The sequence below is a fragment of the Phocoena sinus genome, chromosome 19 (genome assembly GCF_008692025.1).
Source record: "Phocoena sinus isolate mPhoSin1 chromosome 19, mPhoSin1.pri, whole genome shotgun sequence".
NCBI lineage: Eukaryota > Metazoa > Chordata > Mammalia > Artiodactyla > Phocoenidae > Phocoena > Phocoena sinus.
The window spans coordinates 878111-903676 of NC_045781.1; the positions used below are offsets into that span (position 1 = coordinate 878111).

At 42.8% G+C, this 25566-nt stretch overlaps 1 long non-coding RNA gene across 1 annotated transcript; it reads left to right on the forward strand.

The window, feature by feature from the left end:
• The first annotated feature begins 11066 nt into the window (after positions 1 to 11066).
• On the forward strand, positions 11067 to 13695 carry LOC116744173. Its single transcript, XR_004346979.1, has 3 exons — positions 11067 to 11322; positions 11959 to 11997; positions 13649 to 13695. It is a non-coding gene; the product is annotated as an uncharacterized LOC116744173 (long non-coding RNA).
• Positions 13696 to 25566: the final 11871 nt, after the last annotated feature.

The following is a 25566-nucleotide window of genomic DNA, read 5'->3' on the forward strand; positions in this document are numbered from 1 at the left end:
AGGCTTCAGCGGTTGTGGCACCTGGGCTCAGTAGTTGTGGCTTGCGGGTTCTAGAGTGCAGGCTCAGTAGTTGTGGCGCACGGGCTTAGTAGCTCCGCAGCACGTGGGATCTTCTTGGACCAGGGCTCAAACCCGTGTCCCCTGCATTGGCAGGCGGATTCTTAGCCACTGAGCCACGAGGGTAACCCCGGAACACTTTTATAGACAGGAAAAGGGTGTTGGGAGGGCTGTAGTAAACAAAGAGTCCATGGCTTTTCATTGGCTGAGTCTTTGCCAGGAGAGGAGTCTTTCTTCTTCCTGTTGGACATTGCAGGGCGTGACAGCTCCCCTTTCTGGTCTCCAAACTGTATTTAATTAAGGCTTCTGTTTATTGTTTTACATTTACCTGTTTTTTTATGTTAATTTTTTTATTGGAGTATAGCTTCTTTACAATGTTGTGTTCATTTCTGCTGTACAGCAAAGTGAATCAGCCATACATATAACCACTCTGTTCTAGACTCCATTCCCATATAGGTCATTATAGAGCACCAAATAGAGTTCCCTGTGCTATACAGTAGGTTCTTATTAGTTAACTTTTATATATAGTAGTGTGTACACATCAATCCCAATTTCCCAGTTTATCCTCCTCCACCAGCCCTTTCCCCTTTGGTAACCATAAGTTTGTTTTCTACATCTGTGACTCAATTTCTGTTTTGTAAATAGGTTCATTTGCACCATTTTCTTAGATCCCACATATAAGTGACATCATATGATATTTGTCTTTCTCTGTCTGACTTACTGCACTCAGTATGACAGTCTCTAGTTCCATCCATGTTGCTTCAAATGACATTTTTTCATTCTTTTTTATGGCTGAGTAATATTCCACGGTATATATGTACCACATCTTCTTTATCCATCACCTGTTAGTGATTTAATCTGCTGCTTTAATACTCCATTTTTCCTTTCTACCTGCTGCTTGCGGGTTACAGGGGAGATAGAATCTCCACTCAATGCCAAGTTCTTTTGCTCAGTCTTGCACATCACGACCTTTGAGATGTGACCCCTGATCACCATCTGTTGGATTAGAGTATGCATGCATGTGACTCAGCCCCTCCAATTCCCTGCTAGTGGGCAACTGGTTTCCCTGGCACCAGGAGGCAGCTTGGGTTAAACCCGACACAGTGTCCACACAAACCAAGGTGTATTTAGAACCTTCACTCGCACGGAGGAGGCCAGTGTTATCATTTGCCAGCCACTCCCTTGTCGGCAACTCCATAGACGGCCCCAGACTCCTTTGACAGTTGCCTTGGACGTTGTTTAGAACACTCTGAGAAAGCCCTTCCTTTTTCCTTTCTGTTTCCTCCTGGTTGTCAAGAGAAAGCCTCTGTGTGATGCTGAGTCTCTTATGCCCCCCCCCCCGTTACTAATTTCCCTTTTCAGCAGAGGCAGCAGGCCTAACAAGACCCGTGAGCTCCCTGAGATGGTGGAGCATTATTTTGATTTCATGAGTATTTTCATGGTGAACTTCATTTGAGAGAAGTCAGGCTTGTTTCCCTAATTAACAGAGAAGCAAATATGCTTCTTAGAATACAATCTAAAAAAAAAAGAATACAATCTATTTAAGACGGTGTACATCAGTTTAAAGAGAATAAAATTAGTAACGATTATCACAGCTAAGGTCTCCTTTTCCTTTCAGCTGTCATACTGTAAACAATGACCTTTCTGTGATCTATTTAGTACCACATTAATGCTTTTTGGTGGTGATTTCACCGTTGAAAATGGCGCTTAAGTGTAGTGTTTATGTGCTGTGTGGTGTTCCTAACCTAAGCACAAGGCTGTGATGTGCCTTAGAAAATAGGTGTTAGATCGGTTTTGTTGAGTCATGAGTTACAGAACTGTTGACTGTGAGTTCAGTGTTCATATGACAACAATACATAGCAAGGTGTCTTTGGATAGGAACACGCATGAAACAATGTTATATATTGATCAGTTGGCAAACAAGCTGTGACCCAAGGTTCTTGGGAACCCAAATTTGTATTTCCTCTAAAAGCAATGGTTTTCGATGCAGAAATCGGTAGTGCAAGCTCTTAATTAGTGCAACGAAAAGACTGCTTTTGAGAACATAACTTCCGTGAATAATGGTAGTTTTATAAAACATAGCTACCATGATAATGAGAAGTAACTGTGCTTTTTCTTTGGCCTCACCACGTGGCGTGCGGGATCTTAGTTCCCTGACCAGCAATCGAACCTGCGCCCCCCGCAGTGAAAGCATGGAGTCCTAACCACTGGACCACCAGGGAAGTCCCTGACTGCACTTTAGTACTGTTTTTTTTTTTCTTGGCCACACTGCTCAGGTGGTGGGAACCTTAGTTCCCTGACCAGGGATTGAACCTGGGGCCACAGCAGTGAAAGCGTGGAGTCCTAACCACTGGACTGCCAAGGGATTCCTGCTAATACACTTATTTTTAAAGCACAGGTGATTCTCACCATTTCTTATTCCTAATCGTTATATTGTGTTTTACCATTATGTATGTTCCTGAGGTTTTGACTCCCGAATCAGGGAACAAAATACCAAATTGTGTTTCTGCACATCTCTTTCCAATTCCATGTTGTGTGATGTGACAGCTTGAGATGGGCCCTGGAGGGAGTATTTACATGAGGGATATTGACAAACACTACCAACCCGGGCTTGTTCTATTGATGTTTAGACTTTAGAAAGTGATGAACAATATGTTAATAGAGCAGATTACACTAAAGTGTACGATGTCTGTGGCTGTTACGTTATGAATAGAACAAAACATTGAGGATATAGTCTTCAGTTCTCAAAAACAATTGTTATTTAAAAAAATTGTTATAGACTTGTGCCCCATGGCCCAATATATAGTTGAAGCTTTAACCCTAATCCAACTGTATCTGGATTTAGGGCATTCAAAGAAGTAATTAAGGTTAAATGAGATCATTAGGGTGGGGCTCTAACACAACATAATTACCGTTTTTATAATGAAAGGGAAAGACACTAGGGAGGCAGTCACACAGAGAAAAGCCACGTAAGGACACAGCAAGATGGTGGCCATCTTCAAGCCAAGGAGAGAGGCTTCAGGAGAAACCATCCTCTGTGGCGCCTTGAACTCCGTCTTCTAGCTTCCAGACCCAGAGCCAGTTTCCTCTGTGCGTAGATGCACAGAGAGAGCGCTCTCTGCTGTCTCTTCCTCTCCTTATAAGGACACTAGTCCTGTCAGATCAGGACTTATTTACCCTGAACTACCTCCTTAAAAGCCCTATCGCCAAATATAGTCAAATTGGGCATTAGGCCTTCAAATAAGAATGGTGGCAGGGGAGAGGAGAGAGATAATTCAGTCTATAACACAGTACAGTACGAAGGTAAAGGCCTTTACCCCATGTGAACATTCTGATGTCTTAGGGGGAATTCCCTGGTCGTCGGTTGTTAGGACTCTGGGCTTCCAATTTAGGGGGCACGGGTTCAATCCCTGGTCAGGGAACTAAGATCCCGCATGCCGTGTGGCACGGTTAAAAGAAAAAAAATTGACGTCTTAGGAAACTGGAGTTGGAAGCAAAGGATTTGCTACAATCCCTGCACTCATAGGGCCTTTCTCCAGTGTGAACCCTAGTGTTTAAAACAAATTTAGGCTCTGTTGGGACTTCCCTGGTGGTCTAGTGGGTAAGACTCCGCGCTGCCCATGCAGGGGGCCCGGGTTCGATCCCTGGTTGGGAAACTAGATCCCACATGCATGCCACAACTATTTGGTGCAGCCAAATAAGTAAATATTTTATTTTAATTTTTTAAAATAAATTTATTTATTGACATATGGCCGCGTTGGATCTTTGTTGTTGCGCGTGGGCTTTCTCTAGTTGCAGTGAGCGGGGGCTGCTTTTCGTTGTGGTGTGCAGGCTTCTAATTGTGGTGGCTTCTCTTGTTGCAGAGCACGGGCTCTAGGCACACGGGCTTCAGTAGTTGTGGCATGCGGGCTCAGCAGTTTTGGCTTGCCGGCTCTAAAGCACAGGCTCAGTAGTTGTGGCTCACAGGCTTAGTTGCTCCATGGCATGTGGGATCTTCCCAGACCAGGGCTCGAACCTGTGTCCCCCGCATTGGCAGGCGGATTCCTAACCACTGTGACACCAGGGAAGTCCCTAAATAAATATTTTTTTTAAATAATAAAATAAAACAGATTTAGGCTGTATATGCAAGAAGGGTGAATGCCTTTCATATGAATTTCAAACTTTCTGTGCCTCAGAGGGGACAGTTTGATGGTGGAAAATAGGTTCCCAGTTTTGGACAAGAATAGGTTGCTGTTCATGGGTCTCCTGGGAAAGAGGGCTGGGCTTTGTGGTCCTCTTTTGGGGCCTGGATGCCATGAGTTTTAGAAGACTCAGAGGAGGGGTCAGTGTGACAATCTCAAGTGCTTCTGGGAGCAGCATGAATTTCCCCGCTTGTTCACAGGGCCTAACAGCACTGATGAGGGGAATGTCTTCTTCAGGTCTTGCCAAGAGCCGTGTCCCCTGACGTCCAGAGTTTAGCAGGTGATGTTCACTGGTTCTACGATCACAGGGTCATGGGCAACCATAATTGGTACAGCAACAGGGGAATAATAGGGAGTGAAGGAAACTGCAGCCGGTTGGATATAATGAGGAAGATGTGGGTGAAGGTTTTCAAAAGATACAAATGTCCAGTTAGAAAATACATAATTCCTTGGCTTGTAATATACAGCCTTGTGGCTAGAGTTAGTAACACTATATGACCCAAATGTAAGACTGGAAACCAGAAACTCCTAGAAGAGAAACATAGGTGGAATACTTTGACATAAATCATAGCAATATTTTTTTTTGGATTTGCCTCCTAAAGCAAAGGAAATTTAAAATAAATAAATAAATAAACAAGTGGGGCCTAATTAAACTTAAAAACTTTTGCACGGCAAGGGAAACCATTGACAAAACAAAAAGAAAACCTACTGAATGGAAGAACATATTTGCAAATGATATGACCATTAAGGGGTTAATATCTAAAATATATAAACAGCTCATACATCCATTTCAACATCAAGAAAAGCAAACAGACCGATTAAAAAATGGGCAGAGGACCTGAATATGCATTTTTCCAAAGAAGACATACAGATGGCCAGGAGGCACATGAGAAGATGCTCAACATCACTAATTATTAGACAAATACAAATCAAAACCACAATGAGGTATCACCTCACACGGGTCAGAATGGCCATCATCAAAAAGTCTATAAATAATAAAGGCTAGAGAGGGTGTAGAGAAAAGGGAACCCTCCTATACTGTTGGTGGGAATGCAAATTGGTGCAGTGTGGAGGTTCCTTAAAAAACTAAAAATAGGGGCTTCCCTGGTGGCGCAGTGATTGGGAGTCCGCCTGCCGTGCAGGGGACGCGGGTTCGTGCCCCGGTCTGGGAGGATCCCACATGCCGCGGAGCGGCTGGGCCCTTGGGCCCGTGGGCCATGGCCGCTGAGCCTGCTCCGTCCGGGAGCCTGTCCTCCGCAACGCGAGAGGGCCACCATAGCGGGAGGCCACAACAGTGAGAGGCCCGCGTACCGCAAAAAAAAAAAATAAAATAAAAATAGGCACTACCAGATGACCCAGTAATTCTACCCGTGGGTATTTATCCAAAAAAGAAGACACTCATTCAAAAAGATACATGCATCCCTTGTTCATTGCAGCACTATTTACAATAGCCAAGATATGGAAGCAGCCTAAGTGCCCATCAACAGATGAATGGATAAAGAAGGTGTGGTGCATATATACAATGGAATACTACTCAGCCACATAAAAGAGTGAAATAATGCCATTTGCAACAATATGGATGGACTTAGAGGGTATTATGCCAAGACAAAGAAAGACAATATGTATGATACCACTTATATGTGGAATCTAAAATATAAAACTCAGGAATTCCATGGCAGTCCGATGGTTGGGACTTGGTGTTTTCAATGCCAGGGGACCCTTCTTAAATCCCTGGTTGGGGACTAAGACCCCACAAGCCATGTGGTGGAGCCAATAAATAAATAAATAAATAAAATATAAAACTCACCCTCCTCTTGTTTTCCAGAAATAATCTCTAGTCCCCATGCAGACAACATCATTGTTCTTACAGGTGAAATGATAATCGCTACCCATCAAGGCAGTGATTGTGGAATCCAAAACCTTAACCTCAGTATTCAGACATCCACTTTCCATATCTGCACATATGTTATCACTGCAGCTACCATCCTGGCAGCAAATGTAAATTTGGGAAGTGACCACTTTTCCCAGGTAAGTGTCACATTCTTGGAAGGATAGACCCTATCTCAGAAAATTAAATAATAAATGCTGTATCGAAAAACAATTCAGATTTTTGGATTTGGAACATAAATACTGACAAAGAGAGGCAGAAGGGATGTATTCTGAGGGTCCCGGAGGCATGGCCCCACCTCATCCATTTGCTTTAGGGCTGCCTAGTATCTCTCCTCCATGTTTCCTCTCATAACCTGTACTTTTCTGCCTCTTTTCACTGACTAAACACTGAACCTCATAACGTCTATTTATAATAACTTAATCCCACATGAAGTGAAGAGCGACTGTTTTACTTGTAATTTTTTGTGGACATGCAGTGTCTTTTTAGTAATAGCTGGCTGTGCATATTTTAGTCTTTTGGGTGGATGATTTTCAAATGGATCCTTAGGAGAATTTTAGTAACATGTCTGAAGAATGCAAGAGCAAAAACTTCCTGCCCCATTTTGTGAAAGGAAGAATACACCTAAACATGTGAACAAAAGAATGTAAGTTAAAATAGTAAGGTAAGCAGGGATGTAAAGAATCTCTAAATGTTACCATGTATGAAAACATATTTTATATGTGCATAGTATCTTCATTACTATTAATATTATGCTCCCTTCTCTCTAAAAAGATTTCTGGTGACCCTGAATCAATATAGATTTTTAATGTGTCATCTAGAAATCATGAGATGACTTATTCTAACAAACTTTATTATGATCACTCTCTAATGGGTATCTAACTCCCTAATGGGTATCTTCCTAATCCTTCTTGTGGAAATCGAAATTTTCTCGAGTCCCTTAGAAAATAAAGCACAAATGTCCTAAGGAATCTGTTGTAGCCAATGAATTAATTTATGTTTTATGCATCTCGACTGCAATTTTTTTTATCTCCTAGGGATAATAAGGACAATATTCACTCAGATTAGACCAAATACACAAAGCAACTAATTTCAGGCCTTGAACGGTGGATAGCATAGGGCTGTAACCTTGAGGGCTGTAATGAGAGGTCAGGTGCAGAAAGCCAGTGAATCCTAGCTTTCTCCTCCAGCAGAGGCATCCTCATCACTGGCCTCAGAGGCCGAGTCTCCACTCCTTCCTCCAGCGTTTGATACCCTCTATGGCACCTGAACAGTGCCAACTCCAATGTCAGGACAACCTCAGAGACCAGTCCAGGACAGAACACAGCCAGGATGATAGGGCTTTTGTTGCTGCCTCCTGGACTTCATGGTGGGCTAGAAGGCCAAATGCAGCCCCGACTTGCATGACCAGATGGATCTGGATCCCAGGTCTTGGGACAGCTTCCTTATGCCCTGGACTTAATACCAGCAATACCTTGTACTGGGATTTGGCCTGGGGGACCTCGCATGCTGAAGAACTGGCCTAGGATGGTGCCAGGTGCCTCAACAGAGTTTCCCATAGCCTAGAAGAGGGACCTTGCAGGGAGCAAGGGGAGATCAGTTCTGGCCTGGCTCCTGCCCTCCTGTAGCAGCCATGGAACATGCGGACAATGAAATGCAAAATAGGGAATTTGAGGTCTACTAAGTGTGGCAACAAGGAGGCATCAAGTGTGAAATGAGGAAGTAGGCTTAGGATGTCTGAGATACATTGCTAAGTGAGAAAAGGAAAGTACAGATCTGTATACAAAATACGTATGACTTTGTTTTTCCTGAGCCAACAACTTTTATAGGAAAATATCTGAACACAGACACACACAGAATGACACACATAAATGCAGACACAATTCTAAAAGGATAATACTATAGTGCAGACCTCAGCTATTCCATTTATTTTTGCAATCCTCTTTACTCTGAATGTCCTCTTTAACTCTTCCTCCAACTGGGATTTGGTCAATTTGGTTTTCAAGAATGAAGAAGGATCACAGTTTGGAGACAGACTCTTCAGAGTGACCATTCTTGTCGGGTACTGAGCTTAATTCCATGTCTTCTCAGACATCACTGCTAAAACACCTCGGAGATCTTAACTTTTTTCACCATTCATGGATGTTTCACCAGAACTGTTTCTGCTACCATCTTTGAATCACTACTTAATTGTTATTAATAGCTTTCTATAATTTCCATTTTACAGCTGCTTTTCTTTTTTTTTTTTTTTTTTTAATTAATTTATTTATTTATTTTTGGCTGCACTGGGTCTTTGTTGCTGCACTAGGGCTTTCTCTAGATGCGGCGAGCGGGGGCTACTCTTCATTGCAGTGCACGGGCTTCTCATTGCAGTGGCTGCTCTTGTTGCGGAGCACGGACTCTAGGCACACGGGCTTCACTAGTTGTAGCGTGCAGGCTCAGTAGTTGTGGCTCACGGGCTCTAAAACACAGGCTCAGTAGTTGTGACGCACAGGCTTAGTTGCTCTGCGGCATGTGGGATCTTCCCGGACCAGGGCTCGAACCCGTGTCCCCTGCATTGGCAGGCGGATTCTTAACCACTGCGCCACCAGGGAAAGTCCCATACAGCTGCTTTTCTGAGATAATTTCAATTCCACGTGGAGGTCAGTCCCAGTAATGACTAGAAAAATCATCATTATTTTCCAGCAAAAAGATGAAATCATCTGTTTAAGATATTCCCAATATTTCAGTTGTTAAACAAAAGTCAGCTGAGTAAATTTGAAGATCTAATTGGCTTTATTAGGTGATTCATGTATTGGGTAGCATTCTATCTAGCAACTAGAAGGATGCTCTAAGGGGCTGCACAAAATGGAAGGTTTTTATAGGCAGAAGTGGAGTGGGGCAAGGATGTTGCCAAAAAGAAAAGGATTAAAAAAAAAAAAAAAAAAGAAAAGGATTATTTTAAGGCTGAAATATCTTTGGTGGGGAAAGGAATGGCACAGGTTTTGTCATGCTCATTGCCTCTTCTTCCTCAGGGGGGATATAGAGAGGGCCCACAGATTACCTCATTGGTGCTGGCCAAGAAATTCCAAACTGGTTGATTATAATTACATTTTTCAGAAAGGTTGAAATTGCAATTAGGTTAGGTATTAAATCTAGTTTTGGAATTATGGTCTTTAGCACAAGTGATGTCATTTTGGGCCTGTGGTTTTTCTCTAACAAGGTGTTGAGAGCATGTTTTGCTATATGTTCCACATTTGTTTCCTTATTCTCTGTTTGAGATTGATTTCATATTCCTGAAGGAATTGAATATGTGTCAGGATATGGATTAAGAGGTATTCAGTAGATAAGTGTTTCATAATTGGATACAATTATTAATTATAATGGAGGAGAAAAATGTTTTATGCAGGAATCACTGATGGGGATCCATCTTTCCACTCCTGCTTCAGGCTGGTGAACATCCCTCTTCTATCCTCCATGTTCTGGCCCTATCTGGAGTTGTTTTTCTCTTGTCCCTGACCAAATGTACATGGACTGTCAAAATATGAATCTAAAGCTTGAGAATGCATACCTTTGAACTACAAAACAATAATGTTTATTAGCTTCAGCTTCCAGTGGAGTCATTTCATTTCTTAATTACTGTATGGAATGATACATGCCTCTAGATTTGTGACCACTGAGAGCATCTCAAATGATATTTTTAGATTCTGGGCACATGCTGGGCTGCTTCACTGAGTCTGAAATAATGTCTCCAAATGAAACTGAGTCCCCCTCAAACGGAGTTCCCTTACAAAGTTTATGATTAATTTCTCTATCCAAAACCTTATTCCCTTTCTTATCCCCTATAACCTCAATCCTGGGCTAACTGAACACTAATCAACCAGAATCAGATGACTAAAATTGCTGTTGTCAATAACATCACCGTAGGCACTAAAAATGCTCTTATAGATATCATTAACATACAAACTCAGGTTGTTTATCTAAAGCAAGATTAGCTAACAGACCCCGGAGCCATGGACCACGTGGCCAGAGAATTATAAACCAGAAACATCCTGATTCCCATATCCACGATTAAGAAGTGTCACAGCACTTCCCTTGTGGCGCAGTGGTTGAGAGTCCGCCTGCCAATGCAAGGGACATGGGTTCATGCCCTGGTCCGGGAGGATCCCACATGCCGCGGAGCGGCTGGGCCCGTGAGCCATGGCCACTGGGCCTGCGCGTCCGGAGCCTGTGCTCCGCAACGGGAGAGGCCACAACAGTGAGAGGCCCGTGTACCGCAAAAAAAAAAAAAAGAAATGTCACAAGATAATTAATCCTGGCCTCTTCCTCTTCCCCTTTAAAAAATACCCCTAACTCAGGGGCTCCCCTGGTGGTCCAGTGGTAAAGACTGTGCGCTTCCAATGCAGGTACGCTAACAATGCAGGGGGTGCAAGTTCGATCCCTGGTGGGGAAAGTAAAATCCCACATGCCGGGTGGCATGGCCAAAAAAGAAAAACCAAACAAACAAAAACACCACCCCTAACTCAAAGACCGCATGGGAGTGGATCTGAGACCTGTCTTCCACTCCATTCCTTGGTGCCTTGCAGTAAATGCTGTTCTTGCCTTAACCACAACCAGGTGGCAGTAGATTGGCTTTGTGAAGCCAGCGGACTAAGTTCCGTTTGGTAACACAAACAGCAGCACTCCCACAGATTTTAGTATGGTCCTTTTATGAAGAACAAAATCTGTCCGTATAACTGGAGCCACTGTTTTCCTGTTTTCCAGCACCGCTCATTGTGGAGTTTAGAATTTTCTCCTGAAAAACCTGGTAGGTTCGTTCATCATATGAACTACATTACCCAGAATGCTCAACGGAAAAGGGCAGTATGAGTAACCAATGAGTTCTCAGGAAATAGGCAGTTTCCGTTTGAGGCGCAACTTGTAGGGGCGGGACCTCCGGCCTCCTCCTCAATACATTATTGCCCATTTTAACTGCTATGGGTCAGTTCCGGAGATCCGTGTTAGAAACGGGGTGACGGAATTGGGAAGGTCCGAGTGGAGGCATAGTCCCCATTGCACAGAGGCGGGTCTGAGGCTCGGCGACGCCGCCCGTGGGCCCCGCGCCAGGCCCGGGAGAGGGTCCGCCGTGCCCTGGTCCCACTTCTCCCGCGGCTCCCGGCGCCGCTCCGTTCACAGAGTCCGATGGCGGCGGCGGCGGCTCTTAGGCACCAGTCTCAGGTAAACGGTAGTCCTTCGGGCCCTCACCCCATCAGGCACTAAAGCCCCGAATGCTGGGCACCTGCCCATGCGCCCGCAGGCCAGGCCGCGGTGTCCAGGACGGTGAGGCGGTCGTGGGTGGGGCTCTGTTTCCGACAGTGTGATGGCGCGTGGGAGAGAGTGACAGGTGGAGGGACCCGCAGGTGCAAAGGCTTGGCGGTCGGATTGAGCCGGGAGGATTCGGGAAACCTGGGGTCCATCTGATGTCTGCAGGACACAAAGAAGGTGAAGCGGAGTCATACCCGGACTGTCAGGCTGAGGGTTGTATCTTCATTGTGAGGACCTAAGAAGGCATGGAGAATTTTGAACAAAAGGGGAACAGGATTTACATTAGCGTTTTAAATGTTTCCCAAGGCCCTTCAAAGGAAAAACAGATTTGAGGGGAGTGATGAGGACATGGAAGCACTAGGAGGTTGAATCTTTGTTCAAGTCCATACTGCTGGTAAAGGGTGATACAGAGCACCGAGTAACAGGGGTCAGACGACCAACCTGAAGTCGTCTGGCTCCAAAGCCAGGCAAGGAAGAATACAGGGTGGCATGAGCTTCAACGTTTCTAACCCACAGTTACATTCTTATAAGGCCTGTCTCTTCCCACAGAGTCCGAAGGCTGCAGAAGTACTTATGGAAACAAAACAGGTATGGTAGTGGGTGTCCTAGTACCTTACTGGCTCCAACCCTCACTCGGATGCTTTCTGGTTTGTGGTGTCCTGGGACTCTTATGTGCCATTTTCCCAGTCCTTGGGTCTGGGGACCCTAGAGAAACCCCAAGCCCAGGGTTCTGAGTCTATATCAGGGGTGATATGGAGGTGTTCCCATTTCTGGCGACTAGTGTAAACTAGTGTGGAAGGTTAACCCAGGAGCTGCTACCAGGTTATGCAAATACTTAGTGTTAAAACTGAGCTGGGAGTGTTAAGGAACCACAGGTCTCCCTTTCTGGTATGAACAAAGGAAAGGAATATAGGATGACTGCCTGAGAAATGGGGCATCTATTTTGGAGGTATTGGGAGGTTTGGATCAGAGGAGGGAGGTGATATTACCAAGATCTAAAAAGGCTCCATCTGACTGTAAAGTGGAGAACAGACTGTGGGAGTGAGGGAAGAGCAAGGTGGAGGCTACTGACATAGTCTAGGTGAGGGTTACTGGGCCAGGGCTGTGGTTTAGGAGATGTGATTGGAGTCTGGATGCATGTTCTAAAAAGGGGCAACTAGGTTTTATAGTATGGATGATGAGAGAGTGAAACAGAGAACTCAGGGATAACCCCAGGGTGTTTGGTCTTGGCAGCTGTAGGGATGGAAGCTCCAACTGAGATGAGGAAGTTGGTAGTAGGAGTAATAATCACTGGGGGTATCAGGAGCTTTGTTTTAACCATGTTAAGAGTCTGAGGTATTTCAGAGACCAGTAAGTGGAGGCATCAGATTGTCAGCTGGACTCACAAGTTGGGAAATCAAAAGAGGGGTTCAAGTTGGAGACATTCAAAAAGTGGTAGGTACTATGTGGACCCAAGTAAGTGACCTGTGGTCACAGGAGGTATAATCTTCATGTTACGGTCCTAAAGCTGTTCAGGAAGCAGGAAGTGGAGGATAGAGACTGACTACTTATTCTCTTGCTTGAGTACCTGAGTGATGGTTTTGGGTTTCTTAAGTGCAATTGAGGGAGGTATGTGGCCATAAAGGTAGGGTGTATCAGACATGAGAGCCTGGCAAGTGGCCAAGGCTTCCAAGAGAAGAGTAGATATGAGATGGATGTCAAGGCATAGGAGTGTTTGAGGCAAGATGACATGCAGACCAGAGCTATTTCTTATTCACCACACTATGGACTCACCAAGATTCTGTGAGGATTTTGCTGGGGCCTGGAATGTTTCAATTAGCCTGGTGGATATGGTCAGGGCAAGTATGGTCATTTGTGATAATTAATAGGACTGGGGTGGTTGGTAAGTGGGACTGGGCTTTGAATGAGGGTTAGATGGACAGAGAAGGCTGTCATAGCTGAGGGACAGCAAGAGCAGCACAGAAATGCAAGAGGGCCATGGGCATCCAACGTCGACAGGTGGTTCTGTGTGGCTTAGTCTTAGGCAAGGAATAGCCATACAGGGAGGGAGGCCTTCATAGAAGGATTAGACGTTTCCACCCGCAGTGGGAGCCATGGGAGGTCTAAGCTAATATTGAATCTTGTTTGAATTTGCCAGGCAACTCTGGGTGCTTTCTGCAAAGTTGTATTTTTTTTTTTTTTTTTTTTTTGCGGTACGTGGGCCTCTCACTGTTGCGGCCTCTCCCGTTGTGGAGCACAGGCTCCGGACGCGCAGGCTCAGCGGCCATGGCTCACGGGCCCAGCCGCTCCGCGGCATGCGGGACCCTCCCCGACCGGGACACGAACCCGTGTCCCCTGCATCGGTAGGCGGACTCTCAACCACTGCGCCACCAGGGAAGCCCCAAAGTTGTATTTTTAAGGCCTAAAATAAAGGCCCATTATCATATGCTACCTTGACATCTAATAAAACCTAGAGTGGCTCAAATGGCCTGAGTGTAAGTTCTCCTCTCGAATTGGTGATCTTGGATAGGGTCTCTCATTTTATCAAGGGGACCAGAGCAGTTCCTTCTCTTAAGAAAAACTCAACTCACATTGGCGGAAATTCCCTGACGGTACAGTGGTTAGGACTCAGCACTCTCACTGCCGGGGCATGGTTCGATCCTTGGCCGGGGACCTAAGATCCTGCAAGCTATGTGGCAGGCCCCCCAAAAAAGAAAGATCAAATTAGCTTTATTCAACAATTCATGCTTTGGGTAGCATCCCATCTGGCAAATAGAAAGGAGCTCCACTGAGCTGTAGAAAAGGAAACGTTTTTAAATGTGGAAAGGGTGTGGAAAAAGGAAATTATTAGCAAAGAATGCATTGTCTCAGGCAAGGTTGCCCTCCAGTGGGGAATGAAAGGGGTCTATTGGGTGTATTACCTCACTAGTTCTGACCAGGAAATTCCAGGCTGATTAGTTAAAGGTTACTTTCCTGGAGGTTGAAACCACAGTTAGGTTAGGTATTGAATACTAAGTCTTGGTTTGCTTATGTGGGGTTTAGCACAGTGATTCTGTTTTCACCTTCCATCTCCTTTTTAACATTGCTAATCTTTTTTGAAGTGGGTTTCAGTTCTCTACTGGCCTGCAGAGTTACTCAGAAAAGCCATTTGCATCGTCCTCTAGGAACCAGATTGTACCCCGACCTCTTGATCCTAAAAAACTTCCGCCGCACAACCCCTGGTGGGGTTTTTTCTTTTTTCCAGCGTACAACATTCATGTGGCCCTGTATGGTATGTGATGTCCTCCTCTCCCAGGCTATATCTCTAATTAATAAACTGTTGTTGATCTCATCTGTTCAGTGTCAGGTGTCGTGTCTTCTGCATCGCCATAACCCTAAGACAGGAATTCCAGTGGGGTAAAGAGGAGGTGATTAAAACAAAAATAACATATAGAGAGGCCAGGGAGATGCCTGTGCGCTGGGGCAGTGAGGCGTGGTGGCCATGGGCATGTGGCTGTGGTGTTGAGGGATGTGCAAGTCATGTGTACTTGGAGAGGGAGTGTGTCTGATGGCCCCAGGGCTCTGGTGTTGAGACTTCTGTGTCTTTGGTTGTATTGGGAATAGCTTGACAGGAGTGGGTGGATGCATCTTCCCCAGGCCCACAGCTTAGACACCTGTTTCTCCATCTGCCACTTGTTGCTGATTGTTGGACTTCATGACCAGTGAGCCCATAAGGAGACAACAGCACAAGTTGCACCAGGGCCTGGTTTGTCCCCTGAGTTGGGGGGCTTGGGAGAAGGATGGGCATGGGGTAGATGTGTATGGGATGCATTGTGGGTACTCAGAGAAAAGTTGTTTATGGTTTTATCTGTTCAGCACCATGAAAAGGCACTGTGACCTTTGAAGATGTGGTTGTGTACTTCTCCTGAGAGGAGTGGAGTCTCCTTTATGAGGTTCAGAGACACCTGTACTGTGATGTGATGCTGGAGAACCTTAAACTTAAAACCTCCCTGGGTAAGGTCCTCACACCCACCTCTGTACTGTGAGGTATTCCCTGCTCTCTCTTTTTATCCTAGAGCCTGATCTGCCCTTCCTACATCAGAACCACAGAAACTGCTTCCTTCCACAAGTCCTTAAGTAGGTGCTGTGGTTGGTTGGGATAAGGTGTGTGCACTGCCCTCTTTTCTCCTTGAAAAGCCGCAACACCTTCCCTGCAGCTTCACAAAGAATGATTCAGGGTCAGGCATCTACTGGTCACTATAATTGATCCTTTTTTTTTTTTTTTTTTTTTTTTTTTTGCGGTATGCGGGCCTCTCACTATTGTGGCCTCTCCCGTTGAGAAGCACAGGCTCTGGACGCGCAGGCCCAGCAGCCATGGCTCACGGGCCCAGCTGCTCTGCGGCATGTGGGATCCTCCCGGACCGGGGCACCAACCCTTGTCCCCTGCATCGGCAGGCGGAATCTCAACCACTGTGCCACCAGGGAAGCCCAATAGATCCTATTTTGCTTGCCTTCTCCCTGGCCAGGTAACTGTCCAGATCTAAGGCACCCCTGTACCCCAGATCCTATTTCTTTCCTCTAGCTGACATTTCCTCATGCCTGCTTATGCCAGGAATTGCCATCACTGACGTTACTAATTACGTGGACCATGATCTTTTCTTGCAAGACTCTCCAAAGTTTTCTGTAATAGTTTTCTTTCCTGTGGCCTGTTGTGTGCTGAGTTGTTCTGGCCTAGTACTGGCTGCACTTTTGTAATGTCTTTAAATACTTGCATCACGTGGTTGCCATGTATATTTGCTCATCTTGGGAGTAGGTTAGAGAGCCTTCAGTGGTTCACAAATGGCTATTAATCCAGCCACAACAAGATGGGTCAGGAGGCTGCTGGTTTTGAGTGACACCTTGTGGGGGGCATGACGTCAGGGCTGTGTTCAAGTTATAGGAGAAACTCAACTGTGTTTGATTAGTATTTTGTGCCAGTTCTAGTGGCCATACCTCATTTCTGGTGTTCCTTCCCCATTCTTGACACTTTGCTGACTTGTCAACTCTACTTGTCACTTCTACTTTTACCTCCCATGCAGGAGTAATCCTCATCTCTCTGGACTGTTACCTGCTTTTCTTACTGCTCCATCTGCAGTGTTCTCCAACATTGAGCTTTACATATTGTGTCATGGGTGAGGTGTGCATATATCTTTAAATAGTCCTTGAACACAGGCTACTCTATTGCAGTTGGATATTCTTGGTCCTGGACTTACCCTTCTATTTAGTGGTCATGTGTCACCAGCAAATAAGAACCTGTTGGAAGTTATTTGCAGAGAAACCAGTTGTAGGCCCTGCTGTCCTCCAGATATCCCATCCCACAGTTGTATCCTTCACCTTGTGAGACCTTCCCCATTCTGTGCTCTTTATTCCCTAGTACAGCAAAGTAGCCTGATCCTCAACATGCATCACCTCCCTTGTCCTGCAAACAATCCCATGGACTTGTCCTGAGTTTGTTAAAGACACTCTTGTGTTCTGGTGGCCCTCTCCAGCCACATACTGTGTTATCTACCATCATCTACAAGAATGCATTATAAAAATATACATGGCTCTGCAGTGTGAAGAGGCAACATGAGGTTTGCAGAAGGCAGCTGGAAGAGCAGAAGACAGAAATACAACTGCCCTATAAATTTTAGGTTTCATAACTATCAAAACACATATCCCTTCTTCTGGGTTCCACTAAATAATATGAAGTACAAAGAGAGAGAGAGAGAAGATGACATCTAAGACCTGTCTTGACTTCAGCTCAGTAACATTTCCTCTTCATTTTGCCAGGAGTAAATCCATATGGAGAAGATTCCAAGTCTGGGAAGCCACTCTAGATGGCTCATCATTCTCCTGTGTTCCCTTTTCATGGAAGTTTAGTACAAGGTCACTGCATACATTTAGTAAATTATCTGTGGCCAGGTATGTTCTTGGATCAGAAAGATAGAGAACAAACACATGGGGTAAAGCCAAAGAGAGTAATATAGCAAACAAAGGAGAGAGAAGTGGGAGAGAGAGAAAATGAGCTATGATTTATGGTAGAAATCACACATAGATGTCAGGAAGTGGCACAATTCTGAAAATGAGAGACTGTTAGAGTTATATATATGGTTTTTGAACATGGAAAGCATTAATGTATAATATTTTAAGTCAATTACTTCCTCAAGGTGTAGAGAATGAGAAGCAGTTCATTAGCAAGAATAGGGAGGAAGCTATATAGAGCGAAACTACAATCTATATTCATGAAAATCCAGATTCTTAGACAGATGGGACAGTATAATGTCTTCAACAACGAAAATTAAGAACTGACATAACTGCAAGTCAGGAACTGAAGGAAAGTACATTTTCTAACACAATTGAAGTGAGATGGACTTCAAAGGAGGATAATCAAAATAGAATTCTAATAGAGGTTTATTTTGCTAAGCCAACAAACTCTCCCTGGGCCATGATATTAGGAGAATTGATAGGAGCAGTGTTTAGAAGCAGTGTGAATTCACAAAGAGAAGAAAGTTCATTCAAAAACAGCAGTAATAGGAACGACCTGACACTGCTGTGTTCCATGATGGGGTGTTACTCTCTGAATCCCAGTCCATGTGGGCTGTGAACCTGGCATTTCCCCTTCCATCAGGACATCTGAGGTTCTTTTACTGTACAGAAGACATGGCAGGGCTATGCACTGGGGATCTCAATGTATGTGACTAGAATCCTCTTGCACCTTCTTTCTAGAATCATGAGCTTATATTCTAAAACTCTTCTTAGATTCAGCATACACTTGGATGACAATATTGCACCTTCCTGTCCATGAACATGGAATGTCTCTCCATTTATTTAGTTTTTCTTTGATATCTTTCATCAGAATTTTATAGTTTTTCCCAAATAGCTCTTGTATATGTTTTGTTAGGTTTATACCTGAGTATTTCATTTTGGAGAGGTGCCAATGTAAATGGTAATGTATTTTTAACTTCAAATTCCATTCATTCATTGCTGGTGTATAGGAACAACCTTGCTATAATTGCTTACTGGATTGAGGATTTGTGTTGTTTTGATTCAGATTTTATACATAGACATTTGTATCATTTGTTTACAGAGACAGTTTTATTTCTTCCTTCCCAATCTGTATACGTTTCTATTTTATTTTCTTGTCTTACTGAATTAGCTAGGACTTCCAGGACAATGCTGAAAAGCAGTGGGTAGCAGGACATACTTGCCTTGTTCCTGATCTTAGTGGGGAAGTTTTGAGCTTCTCACAAGTAATTATTATGTTAGCTGTTACATTTTTGTAGATTTTCTTCATCAAATTGAGAAAGTTCCCCTCTATTCCTAGTTTGCTGAGAGTTTTTATCATAAATCACTGTTGGATTTTCTCAAATGTTTTTTCTACATCTATTGATGTGACTGTGATTTTTCTTCTTTTAGCCTATTGATGTGATGGATTACATTAATTTGTATTTGACTGTTAAACCAGCCTTGCATACCTAGGATAATCCCACTTGGTTGTGGTGTATAATTCTTTTTGCACATTGTTGGATTTGCTTCTGTGCTCATGAGAGATATTGGTCTGTAGTTTTCTTGTAATGTTATTGTCTGGTTTTGGTATTAGAGTAATGCTAGCCTCATAGAATGAGTTAGGAAGTATTTCCTCGGCACATTTCATCTGGAAGAGATTGTAGATAACTGGTATAATATCTTCCTTAAATATTTGGCAGAATTCACCAGTGAACCCATCTGGGCCTGGTGCTTTCTGCTTTTGAAGTTTATTAATTATTGATTCAAAGTCTTCAGTAGAAAGTAAGAATAGGCAATCTGAATAGGTCTTTTTATTTTATTTTAAAATTCATTTATTTTTCTCTTTTGGCTTCATTACACAGCATGTAGGATCTTAGTTCCCCAACCAGGGATTGAACCTGTGCCCCTGCATTGGGAACACAGAGTCTTAACCACTGGACCACCAGGGAAGTCCCCAGCCTATATCTTTTAAATAAGTTAATAAATGCCAAAAAAAGTATTTGAGAAAATCCAACACCCATGCTCTCCTGTTTTCAATTTCATTAGTTTCTACTCTAATTTTTATTATTTCTTTTTCTGCTTTGGATTTAATTTGGATTTCTTTTTAGAGTTTTCTAGGATGGAAGTTTAGACTAATGATTTTGTATTTTCCTTTTATGCTGTAAATTTTCCTCTAGGCACTGCTTTCACTGCAACCTACAAGTTTTGACAAGTTGTGTTTTCATTTAGTTCCAAATAGTTTGAAATTTCTCCTTGACGTATGTGTTATTTAAAAGTATTTTTTTAAATCTCCATGTATTTTGGGATTTTCCAGCTATCTTTTTCTTTTTGATTTCTACTTGAATTCCATTCTGGTCTGAGAGCAGACATTGTATGATTTCTATTCCTTCACTCCTGACTGCTGGAGTTGTCCATTTCTGGTAGACGGGTGTTGAAGTCTCCCAAATATAATAGTGGATTCATTTATTTCTTTTCATCTGGAACTCTAGGTCCGCTTTCACACTCACAAAGCAGAATTTATCTCCTTCTCATAGTTTCCATCTGACTTCCTCTATATTCAAGCCGCAACAGGAGATTGTCAGTTGCAGTCTTTCTTCTTACACTTCAGATCTGCCTGACTTCCACTTCTGTCTTAGCCAGAACAAGTTCTCTACTTTTAAGAGTGCATATGATTACATTAGGCCAACCTGAGTAATCTCTATTTTAAAGTCAAACGATTAGCAACTTTAATTACATCTGTAAAGTTCTTTTACCATGTAACATAACATATTCATGGGAGTAACCCCAGGAGTCAAAGTTCACAGCCATCAAAACTCTGCCAACCACAGTCTCTTTTCCTAATTCACCTTTGGGTTTTATAGCAGATTTCACACTTTATCTTCTCAATAGTAAGTCTGACATTATTTTATTTATATAAATCTACTCATAATTTATCCACACAACTCAACCATGAGATAAATATCCACATATAACTGCAACTACCATTGTATGGCACAACTTGACTTAAACTCCAGGTTTTCCATGTTCAACACAATGTGATTAAGCAGCAGTTTGCTTGTAAGTACATCTGATGATCTCTGCTTTTGTTGTTTTGAAATTAAATGTATCATTTTGAGTAAGGTCTTTATTTTGCTTATTTATTTTCATTTTATAGGCTAATCTTTTGCTCTTCTCATGATATTAACCTGGGGGCTCACTCTCTGGGTCTGTGAAGAATTGATACTGATGCTGCCTGTGTGTTTAGGTCTTACTCTTGCCCTTCATGATAGGGACCTCATTAGGAAGAGACCTAGCACATAAGCCTAATATCTACCAATGTTCTACACGATGAATACTTAGGCGATGATGATGATGACACAAAAAAGTCTCCTACAGTTCTTGCTGTACAGTTATTAGATTTTCACACAGACACACATACATACACGACAGCTAGGTTTATTAACTGTACAGCATGATAGTTATTTACTATTCATTAAGTGGAAGTGGATTATCATAAAGGTCTTCATTCCTGATGTCTTCATGTTGAGTAGGGTGAGGAGGCGGAGGAAGAATCAGTCTTGCTGTCTTGGAGTGGCAGAGGTGATAGAGGGGGAGGAGGTGGAAGGGGAGGCTGGAGAAGCAGGCACACTCAGTGGAACTTCACAGAAATACATCATTTCTGTCTGACAAATATTGTATGATTTATCATTTCACTTTACATGAGGTCCTGGGAGTCATCAGAAAGTAGAATTGTGGTTGCCGACATCTAGGGATATGAGGAAATAGGAAGTTATTGTTTCATGGGTACAGAGTTTCAGTTTGGAATGATGTAAGAATTCTGGAGGTGGATAGTCTTGATGGTCGCGAAGCAATGTTAATGTACTTTCTGTCACCAAATTGTATATTCAAAATCGTTTAAATGGTGCATTTTTCATTATGTATATTTTACCATAATAAAAAATGTAAAAATAATAATTACTCAAAGATGACTTTCTAAAATGTGTGTGTTATTTATTAATGAAGTTCAGGGATTTCCTGATAATACCATTTAGGAAATTTTCAGTGTTTTGGAGTTCTGAGTTTGGAAGTGTTGTGGAAACATAATTATAAATAAAATGTCCTGTTAACCCAGAAAACCTCTGCACATAAATAGAAGAGAAAGAAAACGTTTTTTTCTGTTGAATAAGCATTAAAGCAGAATGTGATGTGCATTACAGGCAATCTAGTAAGGAGACTGTGAATTAAGTAAGAAATCTCATCCTTTTATATAGCCAGGCAATACAATCCGTTACATAGGTGTTTTTGAGATAAATGAGAACTAGTTCTCAAGTTAGAGGATTTTTGACAGTACCAGTTTTCATATAGTTCATGATAAATTTACCATGTAATTGGGGTGGCCATTGGCATCTGCTAAGTGTCTTTATCTAAAAGAAATATAAATTTCTTTTACCTTTATGACAGGAGGCAGTTTTATAAATTAGACCCAGGCACCTGCTGAAGTTAGGCTCCTACTCTTCCACAAAAACTGAAACATAAGGGTGCTGTCTTCCGTGATGGTTGAATTTCAAAGAGCTGTCTCTCTCTCAGGTCCTGGAGAGAAAGATTCCCAGATTGTAAAACTGACAAAAGGCATATATAGCCTTTAAAAATATTTTCTTATATAATAATGGGCAAAGGAAAAAAAAAACAAGTTTTTTCAAGTAAATGCCCTAAGAGAAAGTGAATGCGGTGATGAAACTCTCCTTTTTAGCCTCAGCGGATTTATTTTTCTTTTATAAATTTGTATTTACTGTTACAAAACTCACTGCTAATTTGAACTTTAAGCTGATCCCCAAAAGATTTATTTGCATTTTCTTTTTATTAAAATTTATTTTTTAAAATTTGGGTGTGCATTGGGTCTTTGTTGCTGCACGTGGGCTTTCTCTAGTTGCGGCGAGCAGGGGCTCTAGGGAGCGGCCTTCAGTAGTTGTGGCTCGCGGGCTCTAGAGCGCAGGCTCAGTAGTTGTGACACATAGGCTTAGTGGCTCCGCGACATGTGGGATCTTCCAGGACCAGGGCTCGAACCTGTGTCCCCTGCATTGGCAGGTGGATTCTTAACCACTGTGACATCGCCACCGGGGAAACACCTATTTGAATTTTCTAAGCATATTGGTTGGATGAAGTTCCTTTCAAATGCAGAGGAAAAAGTCCTAGGGATATGCGGGCTTCTGGAGGCTTTTTTTTTTTTTGCGCGGTATGCGGGCCTCTCACTATTGTGGCCTCTCTCTTTGCGGAGCACAGGCTCCGGACGCGCAGGCTCAGCGGCCATGGCTCACGGGCCCAGCCGCTCCGCGGCATGTGGGATCTTCCCAGACTGGGGCACGAACCCGTGTCGTCTGCATCGGCAGTAGAGGCTTTTGAAGACTGGAAGAACTGAAGCAAATTCAAGAATTGTGTGTGTCCCCATGTAACCCATTTTCTTATTTTTGAAACTGCTACCTGGCCAAATGCTCAGTACTGAGAACTACAGTAGTAGTTGTAGTAGGTGAAAGGTGAGAAATTTTTCAGAGGAGACCTAATGGGTCACTTGAGTGTTTATTTATGTAGGAGAAATGATAAGAGTCGTTAAAAAATTCAATTAAAATAATTTTTTAAGGATTGTATTTTTTAACCATTTAACTTTAGTTTTAAGTACTAAACGAATATTTTTAATGAAATATAAGTAATTTTTAGCAAAATTTGACAGCCATTAGCACCTAAGAGCAACTTTCAAAGACCTACATTTTCATGTAGTCTTTATTGTCCATATTTAATAATCATTTGTCTTTTATTATGAGTAACTTATAAACAGTACTTGGTAATTGAAAAATAGTCTTACCTGTGGCTAAATGTGTAATTCTGCAGTTCTGTGGTGTCTGCTTTACTTCAAATTGATTGGAAAATTGTTTTAATCTTTTTATATTTAATCATGTAAAATGCTTTTTAATGTGTGCAGATATGAAGCACATAACTTGTCTAAATATTATTTCAATCTAGAATATTTAGGTAATGTGGTTGTTATTAATGATAAATTTTGCTGAAATAAGTTATATTTATTACCACTAATAAAGCATCATAGTAACATTACCTCCCAGAATGAGTTTTTCTTTTCAACATTAGTTTATATTCCTGTAGTAAATTAAGACGCTGCATGGATTTTTTTTCAATATTTTAATTTGACGGTTTCCTATTATTTACAGACTCAAACTTTTTAGTAATTGCTCAGTGACTTATTAGATGGTCTCTTGAATGTGGTGCCATTACCTTGAAATGTTGAGTCTTTTTATTCTTTTCACCAACAAATGTTGACTTTGAAATCTGTCCTAATTTAAGATCCTCAAAATTATCTGTTGTTCCCTTACCATATTTTTCAAAAGCATAAATATTATGTGAACTTTTTTATGCCTATTATAGTGCAGTGATCTGTAAGGGGCCTCATCCTCTCCTGTTTCCACAACTTTACATGGTATTTACAGTGAGAAACTTGTGGTCACTTAAATATATGCGAATTAAAAAATCAATGTCAAAACTCATTACTGCAGAGACTGAATATCATCTTTGGTAATGATTCATTCTTCAAAATTGTTTTATGATTCTATATCTTAATAGATGTAAAAGACATCTGAAGAAAATAAAGCAATTTTCTTCACTCTTTGATCTGAACACACTCCATACTTCAGTATAGGAATGAACACAGCTCATAGTGCTTCTAACTCTCCATTATCTGTTCTTTGCAATCCTTGCACGTGTTTCTTCTTACACTATCTGTCAGTGGGTTCTACATTAGCAACAAAATGAAAATTAAAAACGTTCACCTTCAGAGGATATGGCTAGCGTCCTGATCAGTGTCACTTGGGAAATCTCTCATAACTGTAAGTCAGCTTATTATTACATAACGATAAGGAAATTGGGTTTGGAGATGTATATTTTGTGATGGCGTCTGTTAGAATCCAAAACCTAACTCCAATTTGTAAAAGTGTTTAATAAAGTCCTACACTGAGTTTTAGTTTTTGAAACCCTCAGAACCACTTTGGGTTTTTTCAAGTGTGTTGTAGGTTCTGGTTGTGATACAGTAACAGACTGACTCACACCCCTACCATAAACGACTATAAAAGTGGCAAAATACGCGGAGTTTCTGCTTTGAGGAGTGGGATGGCACACAGCACGGGGCTGTGAGCTTGAGGGAAGGACGGCACAGTGGGTGAGGTCGCATCCTCCCATCCTCCTGCCAGGGCACTTTCTAAATCTGCACGGGGAAATGGAGCCCAGAAAGCAGAGGTGGAGGGACCAGAGCTCAGAGCCCAGGGCTGCAGAGGCAGCTGGAAATTCCGTGGCTGCATCTTTTCAGGGGGCCCTACCCAGGGAGAGGTGTTCTGAAACCTCAGGCCGGACCTCCCAGGAGCAGAGACCCTTGCTCTTGAATCAGAGGTCAGGTATGGACAGGTGCCACCAGTCACTGCATCCCAGCTTCCCCCTCCAGAGACAATGTCCTCACCTCTGGCTCAAAACTTGAGGCCCCACTTCCTCCTACTCCAGAAGCTGATTCCCCACCTGTAGCACCTAAGCAATGCTGGCCCCTCTCTTGCACACGTGTCCATGCCATCTCAGGGGCCTGCCCTCTGGTCAGGGGGTGGCTTCTTGGACTCCACATTTGTAACCTCAGCTGGACCTGACTCCTGGGACATAATTATCAGCCTCTAGACCTTCAGGCCATCACTACTTGGTCTGGTTTTTCTGCCCATAGGGAACATCATTGGGATTGGACTGGCACTTGAGGACTCTGGTCACCTCTGAAGAATTTTCTTTGGCCTTGGAGAAGGGCCCATACAGGGACTGAGAAGTGAGAGTAGCCACGAGCCATGAGCTCACAGCAGCTGGCCAGCCATGGTACATGCAGAAGACAAAATGCAAGGCAGTCTTTAAAAGGAGGTAGCTTTAGGTCTACAAGGTTTTGAGAGAAGGAAGTATCAGAAAATATTGGGTGTAAAATGAGAAAGTAGCTTTACATTACATTAGTTCCAGATGTACAGCATAGTGATTCAGGGGGACTTCTGTTATTGCAAGAAACACAGTGACCTGGTCCACAGAAACTTCAATGGTGCAATGGAATATTCTTGAAAATGTATCAGAATCACCCGGAAGATTATTAAAACACAGATTCTAGAGCCTGACCCA